This window comes from Parus major, chromosome 8 (assembly GCF_001522545.3).
Source record: "Parus major isolate Abel chromosome 8, Parus_major1.1, whole genome shotgun sequence".
Lineage (NCBI taxonomy): Eukaryota > Metazoa > Chordata > Aves > Passeriformes > Paridae > Parus > Parus major.
This window is the reverse complement of record NC_031777.1, coordinates 29,850,642-29,861,815: the sequence shown is the minus strand read 5'-3', so window position 1 is coordinate 29,861,815 and position 11,174 is coordinate 29,850,642. Positions and strand designations below refer to the sequence as shown.

At 45.9% G+C, this 11,174-nt stretch overlaps 1 protein-coding gene across 3 annotated transcripts in view; it reads right to left on the bottom strand.

The window, feature by feature from the left end:
- The window catches only part of PDE4B (phosphodiesterase 4B), a 165,865-nt gene that overhangs the window by 94,649 nt on the left and 60,042 nt on the right, over window positions 1-11,174 (bottom strand). The gene's annotated exons all lie outside the window — the stretch shown is intronic.

The following is an 11,174-nucleotide window of genomic DNA, read 5'->3' as shown; positions in this document are numbered from 1 at the left end:
GGGAAGGGAAGGGAAGGGAAGGGAAGGGAAGGGAAGGGAAGGGAAGGGAAGGGAAGGGAAGGAGCTCCCCTCTCAATTACACCTTGAATTCCTGCCACAAAAACTAACTCCTCTTGACAGCAGCTATTTTTCCATGGAAAACAGCTCCCATTCCAACCCCCAGCAACACATTAATATTCCTTTCTCTGTGCACTCAGCTGAGCCTGGAGATTTTTGGAAACTGTGAACATTCACAACAGTACTAATTTTTAAATAATTTGGGAAGAGTGGATGTGCCAGAACGTTTCCCAGAGTTAGCTGCATGCAGTTAAGCTGAGCTTTGTTATGCAGAGCCTGGTATGGAAAAATAGAGCCTTGGAGCTGCTCCATTGGGAATGAAAGTGGATATCCCTTCAAATTCCACCTGGATGCACCTGTCCTCCAAGGAGGATCAACAGTAAACTTCCAAAATACAAAATGATGGCTTTGGGAAGTGGCTCCGCAGCTCTCCAGGAGCCCCTCAGGATCAGCTGCTCCCAGAGCAGTTTTCAGGGAGAGGTTCAAGCCCTTGGAGGGATTTCATCCCGATTCCCAGAATATTCCACATCACACATCCACACACGGTGAATCCAGGAATTTGTAATTCCTCATCCTTTACATTCCCTACCCTCTAAATATCCTTATCTCGGAACAGGGAGAAGAGAGGCTCTTCCCAAAGTTTTCCCAAAAAAACCCCTCTGCTCACACAAAAGTGTTTGGACTTTGGCATCTGGACTCTTCCTGAGTTGTTTGGCCATTCCTGTGATTTTCAGACAGTTTTTATTGCTCCCCTTTCCCTGATTTTCAGGGGAATGGGGATGGAATTGGGAAGCCTCTCCCCCTGGCACTGCTCTGCCCTTCCCCACATCACACCTGCAACAAATAAAAGGATTCCTAAACAATTCCCAAGATCCTGGAATGGTTTGGGAATGGGAGGGATCCTAAAGCTGATCCCCTTCCACCCCTGCCATTGGCAAGGGGCACCTCCCACTACCCCAGGCTGCTCCAAGCCCTGTCCAGGACAATTCCAGGGATCCAGGGGCAGCCACAGCTTCTCTGGGAAATCCATCCCAAGGCCTCCCCACCCTGACAGAGAGGAATTCCTTCCCAAAATCCCATCCATCCCTCTGGCAGTGGGAAGCCATTCCCTGTGCCCTCTCACCCTCTAAAAGCATCAAACCACTCTGGCTTCCTTATTTCCCATGGAATTGAACATTCCGTGAGAAAGCAGAGCTGGAATTCATCCCAGGAGTGTCATTCCAGCTGCAAACGTTGCTCCTGCAGCTCCACATCTTCCGAGAGCCCTTGGAGCAGAGTGACCCCATGGAGCTGGGATGGGGCCACCAGCCCTTCCCTGCAATTCCAACAGCAACTGGAGCCAAACCCTCCCAGTCCCAGAAAATGGGAATTCTGTTAAATTCCAGCAGCAACTGGAGCCAAACCCTCCCAGTCCTGGAAAATGGGAATTCTGCGCAATTCCAGCAGTAACTGGAGCCAAACCCTCCCAGTGTCTGGAAAACGGGAATTTTGTTAAATTCCAACAGCAAGTGGAGCCAAACCCTGCCAGTGTCTGGAAAATGGGAATTCTGTGCAATTCCAGCAGCAACTGCAGCCAAACCCTCCCAGTCCCAGAAAATGGGAATTCTGCGCAATTCCAGCAGCAACTGGAGCCAAACCCTCCCAATCCCCGGAAAATGGGAATCCAGGTGTGTCCGAGCCCCCTCCCAGCTCCCCCCTCTGCCGGGAATGGCGTTTCCCTGCGGGAGCCATGGGATGGATGCACGGTGAGCGCCGAGCATTTGTTTCCTTGGAAACAAAACCCTTCCAACCTGCAGCGCACACAATCCTCGGGAAAAGAAAACTCTGTAATTAAACCCGAGGCCCGGCTATTTTTAGCCCCCGAGATGTGAAATCCCAACTGTTTTATTAGGAATAGATCCCAAGGAAAACACACTTATCTCCATTATTGGAGGAGGAAATCTTTGTATCCACCCAAACAATAAACCCACGGAATTGGGCTGAGGAAAAGAATTGCTTGGCCTTTGGAAAGGAAAAGAAATTGGAAAATTTGGGATGCTCTGAGCCAGGGTTAAAAGGAAAAAACTTGAGGTGACAAACCTGAGAGAATGAAAGAAAACCTTCAGGTGGCAAAACTGAAAAATCAGGAGGGAAAATCGATCCTGGAGCTCTTTTCCAACCCTGATAACTCTGGGATAACGGAATTACATCAAAGAATTGGAGAGTTTAATTGAAAATATATTGGCCAATCCCATTGTGCTGATGATACCTCGGTGGTTTTCCTGGAGAAAATCTCTGCCAATAAAGAGATGCCAATGGAATTCTATTTAAAAATCACCTGAAAAGATCAATTTGGAAGAATCCACCCTGAAACTTAAGAGAATTCACTCAAATTTAAAAGAATTGACCCTGAAATTTAAAAGAATTCACCCTGGGATTTAAAAGAATTCAATCTGAAGTTTAAAATAATTCACTCTGAAATTTAAAAGAATTGAATCTGAAATTTAAAAGAATTCAATCTGACATTTAAAAGAATTCACTCAGAAATTTAAAAGAATTGACCCTGGAATTTAAATGAATTGACTCAAATTTAAAGAATTGACCCTGGAATTTAAAAGAATTCAATCTGAAATTTAAAAGAATTTACTTTAATTTGAAATTTGATTTAAAAGAATTCACTCAAATTTAAAAGAATTCACTCTGAAATTCTACTGTGAAGTTGCTGTTTTGTCCAAAGAAGAAAATATCAAAAATTGTGGAATTATTTCTTCTCTAAATCTGTAATTTTGAGTCTGGATTTGATCCTTGGATCTTTTTTGAAATTCCAGGGTATTTTTGCTGTGCACTGAGCAGATCATCAAACATTTCTGTTAATTTGACTCTTGGGCCGCTTGGGGAAATAAAACATTCAAAACAAATTTATCAAATTAAAAAGCAGATCTGAAAAACAAGAGTTACAAAATTGTAACTTTGTGCAAAAAAACAACCTGGGAGTGAAATTCTTCCACATCCCCAAAAGTTTTATTTGTTCTCTGGAGATTCTTCCTTTGGATTTGAATGGATTTTCCTTTTCCTTGTATAAATGTTTGGAAATGAGGAAGATTTATCCTCTGCCTGTCACGTTTTTGGATTAAACATTGCATTTTAGGGTGGTTTTTTCCACCATAAATAGAGGAATTTTCAATGCAAGGAAGTGTCCTGACACTTTTGAGTTGGAGCAGTTGAGGTGAAGCGCAGGGCAGGGAATTTTCCAGCTTTTCTGGATAAAGATGCTGAAAAAATGATCTTAAATTTCTTGTTAAAACAGAGTTTTAATCTCTCCATCACCAAAGAAATTCCCTGGGAACCATCCCAGCTACTGAGAGGAGTCGAATCTGGAATGACCATTAGAAAATATCAAATTTTACTGAAATTCTGGGTTTTTTTTTAAATTTTTTGTGAAGGTGGGGATGCTGAGCTGCCTGTTGGGAATTCCCCTGGGTTTCAGGGAATAACAGGATCTGTTGTGCCATGGATGACTCCATCTGTGTGACAAGGGGGGCTGGGAGTCAGATGAAATCGTGGATGTGCAGGGAAGGGAAATGTGGGTCATGGAAGAACAAAACCAGGATCACTTTGTCTCGCTTCAGCCACTGGAGTTGATTCCCTTGGAAATATCAGGAAAAATTCCTTCCCCAGAGGGTGTCAGGCACTGAACAGCTCCCCAGGGAATGGGCACATTCCCAAACCTCCCAGAGCTCCAGGAATGCTCTCAGGGTGGGATTTTGGGGTTTTCCTGGAGGGCAGGAGTTGGATCAATGATCCTTGGCTGCCCTTCAGCTCAGGATATTCCATGATTTCATGGTGCTCACACGTGTTCCACGTGGACTCCACCCAATTTTTCCAACAACTCCCCCAAAATCTCCAGTGGGAAGCTCAGAAACCTCTGAGGAGCAATTCCAGTGGGGAGCAGACTCAGCTGCAAAATTATTCCTGAATTTAGGAGAACAAAAACTTGGCCTGAGCCTCATTTTTATTCCCAAGTTTTCCACATGAGGAGAAAATTCCAGGTAGAAATATTGATGTGTTTAGACATAAAAACTGGGAAGGCCAGGGAATGTTTAATTTTCTGGGGATTGGGAAAGCAACTGGAAACTGTTTTGTCTGGAAATGGGACCAAATTATTAAAATGAGGGAGAGCTGGAGAGTGACTGGGACAAGGGATGGAGGGACAGGACACAGGGAATGGCTCTCAGTGCCAGAGGGCAGGGCTGGATGGGATCTTGGGCAGGAATTCCTGGCTGGGATGGAATTCCCAGAGCAGCTGGGGCTGTCCCTGGATCCCTGGCAGTGCCCAAGGCCAGGCTGGAGCCACCTGGTCTATGGAAGGTGTCCCTCCCATGGATGGGATGAGCTTTAAGGTTCGTCCCAATCCAGAGCAGTCTGGGATGGAAAAATCTCCAACAGCACCAAATTCCAGACTGGAGTCTGAGAAAAAACTTCCCAAGCCACCAAGAATTCCATAAAAATTGGGAAAAACTTGTCAGAAAGCTCTGCCTCAATTAGGGATCAATGAGTGGTTCTGAGAGGCTCCGTCCCAAGCAGCTCCTGCTCCCACAGGGCAGCGCTGGTGATCCCAGCGGGAATTCCCAGCTGGAGATTTCCCAGTGCTCCTCCCATTTTGGGGCACAGGTTGAGCTCCTGCTGCCCCTGCTTTGGGGAACTCATCCACGTGGGCTCAGCATCAAGGAGCAGCAGGAACATCCCGAATTCCAAGGCTGATCCCTTCCCTGACTTCATCAGCCCAAATCCCCCTTGTATCCCAGCACAGGAAATCCTTTGTGCCCTCCCCATAATCCATTTGTTTGCATTTTTCCAGGGAAAGGACACAAAATGGGAATGTTTGACTCGTTTTGATTTTCCCTGGCATCTCCAAGTCCTTCGCTCCAGGTCTCCACCACAAACTCTGACTTTCCCTGCAGATCTCCAGGACAAACTCAGCTTCCAGCCACACGTCAGCAGCTGCCAGCTCTGGATTAAACCAGGAATCTGGGAAGCAAATCCCAGTTCCAGTGGCAGGTCTCAGCTTTCAATACCTGCCTTGTCATCCCTCCACCCCTGCTGACATCCCAGGCTGCTCTGTCTCCTGCTGATCCACATTTTCTGCCAGCCCACACACTCGTGGATCTTCCAGCTCCTGCTTTTCCTCTGCTCCGTCATCCTCAGCTTTTCCTGGATCCTATCACTTCCCCCTTCCTCTTGCTCCAGCAGATCTGCTATGTAGTAATTCCCGTTTTCCCCTCATTTCCAAAATTAAACACGGAGTTTTCCCAGTTTTAGTTGAGGTTGGATGGGGCTTGGAGCAGTCTGGGATAGTGGGAAGGTGTCACTGTCCTGGGATCATCCTCAAGCTCCTTCCCAACCCAAAACATTCCAGGATTCTTTGATTCCAGCCAGGGATTAACTCCATAAATCCGAGTACAAACAGAAACAATTTGAATCCAGGTTACAAAAACCAGACATTCCTGATACCACCAAAAAGGGGGGGAAAGAAAATACCTTGGAATGAAAAAAAAAAAAATAGATATAAAAAAAAAAAATCTTTGTTTTGCCTGCACAGCCTGATTGTTTCCTGCTGAAAAGGAGGAGTTTGCACATTCCTCTTGATGGAATTCCCAAATCCCCAGCAAGGTCTTACCCTCAATTTGCATGGAAAAAAGCTTAAAAAGAGTAGAAAATAATGATATATAGTCTGAAAAAGCTGCAATTGTTTTGGAGCTGTCAAAACAATCCCATTCCTTCTTAAATGCCATTTTCCCTGCCTTAATGGACTTCTTTGCCTTCAGACTGACAAGTTTTGCCTTCAATTAGCAGGAATTTTAATTGATGGAATGTTTAATGTGGATTGGAGGCATTTATTTGTATCACAAGACATATTTAACAGTTCTCGTGCCGGTGAAGGGAACCAGAGCACAAAGACTGCACAGAAAGCAAAGGTTTGGGGGATAAAACAGGAAAAAGATTGGATTTGCTGGGAATAATTGAGATCTAAATGTAAGGAATGATCTGGAAGTGAGGCCAGCTCTGAAGGTTTGATTTGAAAAAGGGAATTATGAAATATTCACTGGAATCTGGTACAGAAAAATGGACAGAAAGCCACAAAAGCAAAAATCAGCTTGTGAGAGTATTTAACTGGAAAGAGAAAAAATCCATTCCCATAGCAGGGGTGGGGCTGGATGGGCTGGAAGGTCCCTGCCACCCAAACCATTCCATGATTCCATGTTGGAAGGGACCTTCCAGCCCAGCTCCTTCCAAACCCAGACTCCTCCATGGGCATTTGGATGTTCCAAGGGTTTTCCTCTGGGCCATTTATTCCATCAGATTTTTAAATCCATTTAAAGGCTCCTGTAAAGTCTCCACTGGTACCAAACCATCCAGGGAAAAGCTTGGAATGGTTTCCAGGCAGTTGGGATGGGTTCTTTGTGAATTTGGGGATTTTTCTACTGGAGAGGCCGTGGGCATCCCTGGAATGTCCAAGGCTGGGATGGGCAGGGCTGGGAGCAGCCTGGGACAGTGGGAGATGTCCAGGTAGGGACAAGATGGGCTTTAGGGTTCCTTCCAACCCAAACCAGCCTGGGATTCTGGGATCTGAGCTTTGAGCATCCCAACCATTCCTGAAACAGCAAAGGATCCATTCTCCCATCATTTCTCTGGAGGAATTCCTGAAGTTCCTAAAAGATCCCCCAGCAGGTTCTAGGATGAGGAATAAAAGATTTGAAACCAGAAGAATTCCAACTTCAGCTCTTCCTGAACCAAATCCAACCTGAGGAGCTGAACTCCCTGTGCCACCCGGAGCTGTGCCAGGTTGGTGATTCCTTTATCAATCCGTTAAAATCCTGGAAAACGCTAAAATCCTACCAAAAAATTCCTAAATTCCAGAAGGAAAAGGCCAATTTTTGACCTGTTTTTCATGGACAATTAATGATTGTGACTCAGCTACTTTACAACGTGAAAAATGCTGTGCAAATGATGCAAATCCTTGATTTTTTTTTTTAGGAAAATGCTATTCCAGACTTTTCCTTACAATACAGGAATGCAATTAAAACAGATTCTTGATTACACCAACAATTTTAATTAAAACTATCCAAATATTTTCAACTGGACCAGAAACTTGTTTAGAGGAAAGCCAGAAGAATTCTTTTCTTAAGGAATAAAAAGCTCCAAATGTCCATGTTTCCATGGAGACAACCTCTATCCTTTCATGCTTCCCAATCTATCCTGGGCGATCAATACTTTATGGTAATTGTTTCCATGGAAATTGCAACCAGAATAATCCTCTTTTTCCAGAGAAAAGCAACAAGAAAACAACTTGGGGAAGGCGAGCGACAGCACAACGAGCTCCGGGATCTGGAGGAAAAGAATTCCAAATTTGGGGTTGATTCTCCCAGTTTTTGGGAAGTTTCACAAATGGGGAATGTGAGGATGAGGATGGGGAGTTGGGTTTGGCCAGCACCGGGATAAATCCTGTGCTTCCACGTTCAGGAAGAAGCACGGAGGGGTGGAGAGGGATGGGAAGGAGGTGGAGCCAGAGCAGAGAAGGGAATGTCGCTGTCATGAGCTCATGGAATGTGCTCAGCTGGAAGGGATCCACTGGGATCGCTGCTCCAGCTCCTGGCCCTGCACAGACACCCCAACAATCCCATCCTGGGCCTGTTTTCCAAACGCTCCTGGAGCTCTGGCAGCCTTGGGAATGGGACCATTCCCTCAGGATCCCCCTTTTCCCAATATCCAAGCTAAACTTTCCCAGCTCCAGCCATCCCCTGGATCCCATCCCTGGTCATGGAGAGGAAAGATTGGCACCTGCCCCTCCGTTCCTCCTCAACCAACCAGAGCTGGGGAACGCAGGGTTCATCCCAGCCTGGAGCTGCTCATCCCGAGGATGTGCAGGAATCTGGATATTCCCCATGGAGCACCACAGGGAACAGCCCCGAGCCCATTAGCTCTGTCATTAACTTTCTGAAATGATAATTAAAGGTTCATTAGCATTCAACTAAAATCATCAAATTGAATGAGAATGCAAAGTTCACCCTTCACGTGAAATTCCAGCCACAGTCAGTTGTGGAAAACTTCCAACACAACCAGGAAAAGTTCCACATTCAGGGAAATCCTTTCCTGGGTTTAAATTTATGCCAAGAGAACTCCCTGCCAAAGCTTTCCCACATTTTGGGAAAAGGTAATTCCAAGTTAAAAAAAACGCCACCAAAATTAGCAACTAACACCTGGATTAAAAGAGAATTACTTGGAATGCTTCGGGAAAATCCTGGATTAGGAGCATTTGAGCAGTTTTGGGTGGTTTTCCATGAGAAGCAGGAGAGGAGGAGGATGGGAATTCATTATGTTGATGATGGATTTGATTAGGGGAGATTGAAAAGTATCCCAGGAGTGCTGATCCCACGGCAGCTCGCAGCAAACCTCTGCCAGGAAAAGGCAGCAGCTCAGGAACTCCAGGATCCATCCCCACCTGTAAATCTCACATTTGTTTTCAAGGTAAAAAAATCCAGAAAAGATGGAATGTGCACTCCCTGCTTTAGCTGCAGTGGAATCTGGGAATGGTTTGGCTTTTAGAGGGACCTTCAATCCCATCTCATCCCACCCAGCCATGGCAGGGACAGCTCCCACTGTCCCAGGCTGCTCCAAACCCATCCAGCCTGGCCTTGGGCACTGCCAGGGATCCAGGGACAGCCCCAGCTGCTCTGGGAATTCCATTCCAGGGCTTCCCCACCCTCCCAGCCAGGAATTCCTTCCCAATACCCCACCTAACCTTTGTCAGTGGGAATACATTCCCTGTGTCCTGTCATTTCTTGTCCCAGGCCTCTCCTTCAGGCCCTGGAAGGGCTCTGAGCTCTCCCTGGATCCTGCTCCTCTCCATCCAGAGGTTTAATCCCTGTGGAATCTCTGGTGCCAGAGATGGTCACAGCAGCTCTCAGCATCATTCCCGTTCCCTCAGGTCCCCCAGCTGTGACAATTCCCAGCCTGGCTCTCTCTGGTGAGATCCCATTGGAATAAATCCAACCTGGATGAGCCAAAGGATCCCTGGTGCTGCCTCCGGGTGTCAGAGGAACACCCGAGGGCCCCTGGGCTCCCCACAGGAGCTCCACCTTTCCCATGGATGTCTTAAATCACCAACAGACCCATCAAAATGCAAAAAAAACCCCAAAAAATAAATTAAGGAAGGGGAACATCCAGGGGAAATCTGCAGGAGGGACACAAAAGGCTAATCCCTCTTTCCGAGGAAGCTCCCGAGGAAGCCCTGGGGCCGCGGAGCTGCCAGGCCCAATCCATCAGAGGGGACGTGAGCACTGACCCTCCTGAACCCCCCCTGGAAGTGCAGAACACAACATTCCAGAAAAAACACAGGCACAGGGAGAGCTGGGAGCCTTTTCTGGGATGGAATTCATGCAGATTTGATGAGCCCTTCTCTGGAGACGGCCTAAAAACAGCACAGGATTCATTTTCCTCATTGTTCCCGTGGCTGAGGGAGGTTTTTCCCAAATGGCTGCATCCTGGCTGGGGATGTGTTTGTCATTCCAGGATTTTACATCCATATTAATCTATTTAAGTGTATTTTTTATATCTTTAGATAAGAAAATAGCACCTAATTATTATCCTATATTTTCCCAGACTTCTTTGGGAAGAAACTCAAGGAAACCACCAAATCCCGTGGTGGGCAATTAGGAACTCTCCATAAATGTAAAAAAAAATGGGAAAAATCCTAAATCTATCAAGTTGATAAAAGCATGGATTTCACATTTAGTGTGGAAAGATAAAATCTGTGTTTTGTGGAGTGGTTTGGGATGGAGAGGAGCTTAAATCCCATCCCATTCCACCTCCTGCCATGGACAGGGACACCTCCCACTACCCCAGGTTGCTCCAAGTCCCATCCAACCTTGATTCCCAAATATATTTATTACTTGAACAATTCCTGGCAAAGCTCTTTGCCAAAGTTGTTAAAATCCTCAAAGAGAACAAAACATCAAATTTTAGCTCTTTTAGTGCCTATGGATCAGAATCCTTAAAAATACAGGTCTGGAAGAAGATAAAGGGATAAAAAGCACCACTGGAATTCTGTGGCAACCCCACTGTGGTATTCCCTAAATTTGGAGTGGATACTCCATGAATTCTTAAAATCTAAATTAAAAAAAACCCTTTGCTTTATTTGCATTTAATTAAAATTTTGGTTTAAAGAAGCTCAGAAATTTCTGGGGGAAAGCCAGAAAAGGGAAGGAAAAACCTGGAAAATTTGAGGTGGGAAGCAGAAGAATCAGGAGGTGGGAATGCAATTTTGTTGGGTGTGACCTCCCATCCAAAGGGAATTTTTTTAGGAAAGGTAGAAGCCAGGGGAAAACTACAAATGGCAAATAAATATTCCTGATGGATCTGTTCTGTTTCCAAACTCCTTCCCTATAATTCCACCTCACTCCGCTGGGATATTGAATAAAAATAGCTCAGCGTGAGTTCTGTAACCGTGCTGGAAGTCCCCAGCTGTTCCATTTTCCCCAAATTTCTACAATCCTGTTACACTTCAAATTCCAGCTGAGAAATTCTTGGCTTTTTTATCCTAAATTGTTGATTTAGGAAGGAAGAACTGCAAAACTCCACTTCCCTGATGGAGAATCTACCACGGGAAGCTATTTCAGTACTCCCTGTTTTCCACTCACATCCTCTTGTTCAGGGCCAATTAAGGAGCTGTTCCCTGAGCCTTTTCCCTGGGAATTATAATGCTTTCAGCCACCCTTGGAGAGCTCCAAACTATTAAAAAAGAATCCATCAAATTCCCAAGTCCATATGTTTGTCTTCCCAACGTTCTCCTCATTAAAGGGCGTTTCTCGCCCTCCTCCTCAGGTAGCAGATGGAGTAGTACAAATCCCACTTCCACACATCCCTGGGAAGGGATTGAGTCAATCCAGCTCCCTTTTAAAGCTGTAGGCACCAGGAATATGGGATCAGGAGGACTTGGAGCTGCTGGAGAGATTCCAGAGGAGCCCCTGGAGCTGCTCCAGGGCTGGAGCCCCTCTGGAGCCAGGCTGGGAGAGCTGGGGGTGCTCACCTGGAGAGGAGAAGCTCCAGGGAGAGCTCAGAGCCCCTTGCAGGGCCTGAAG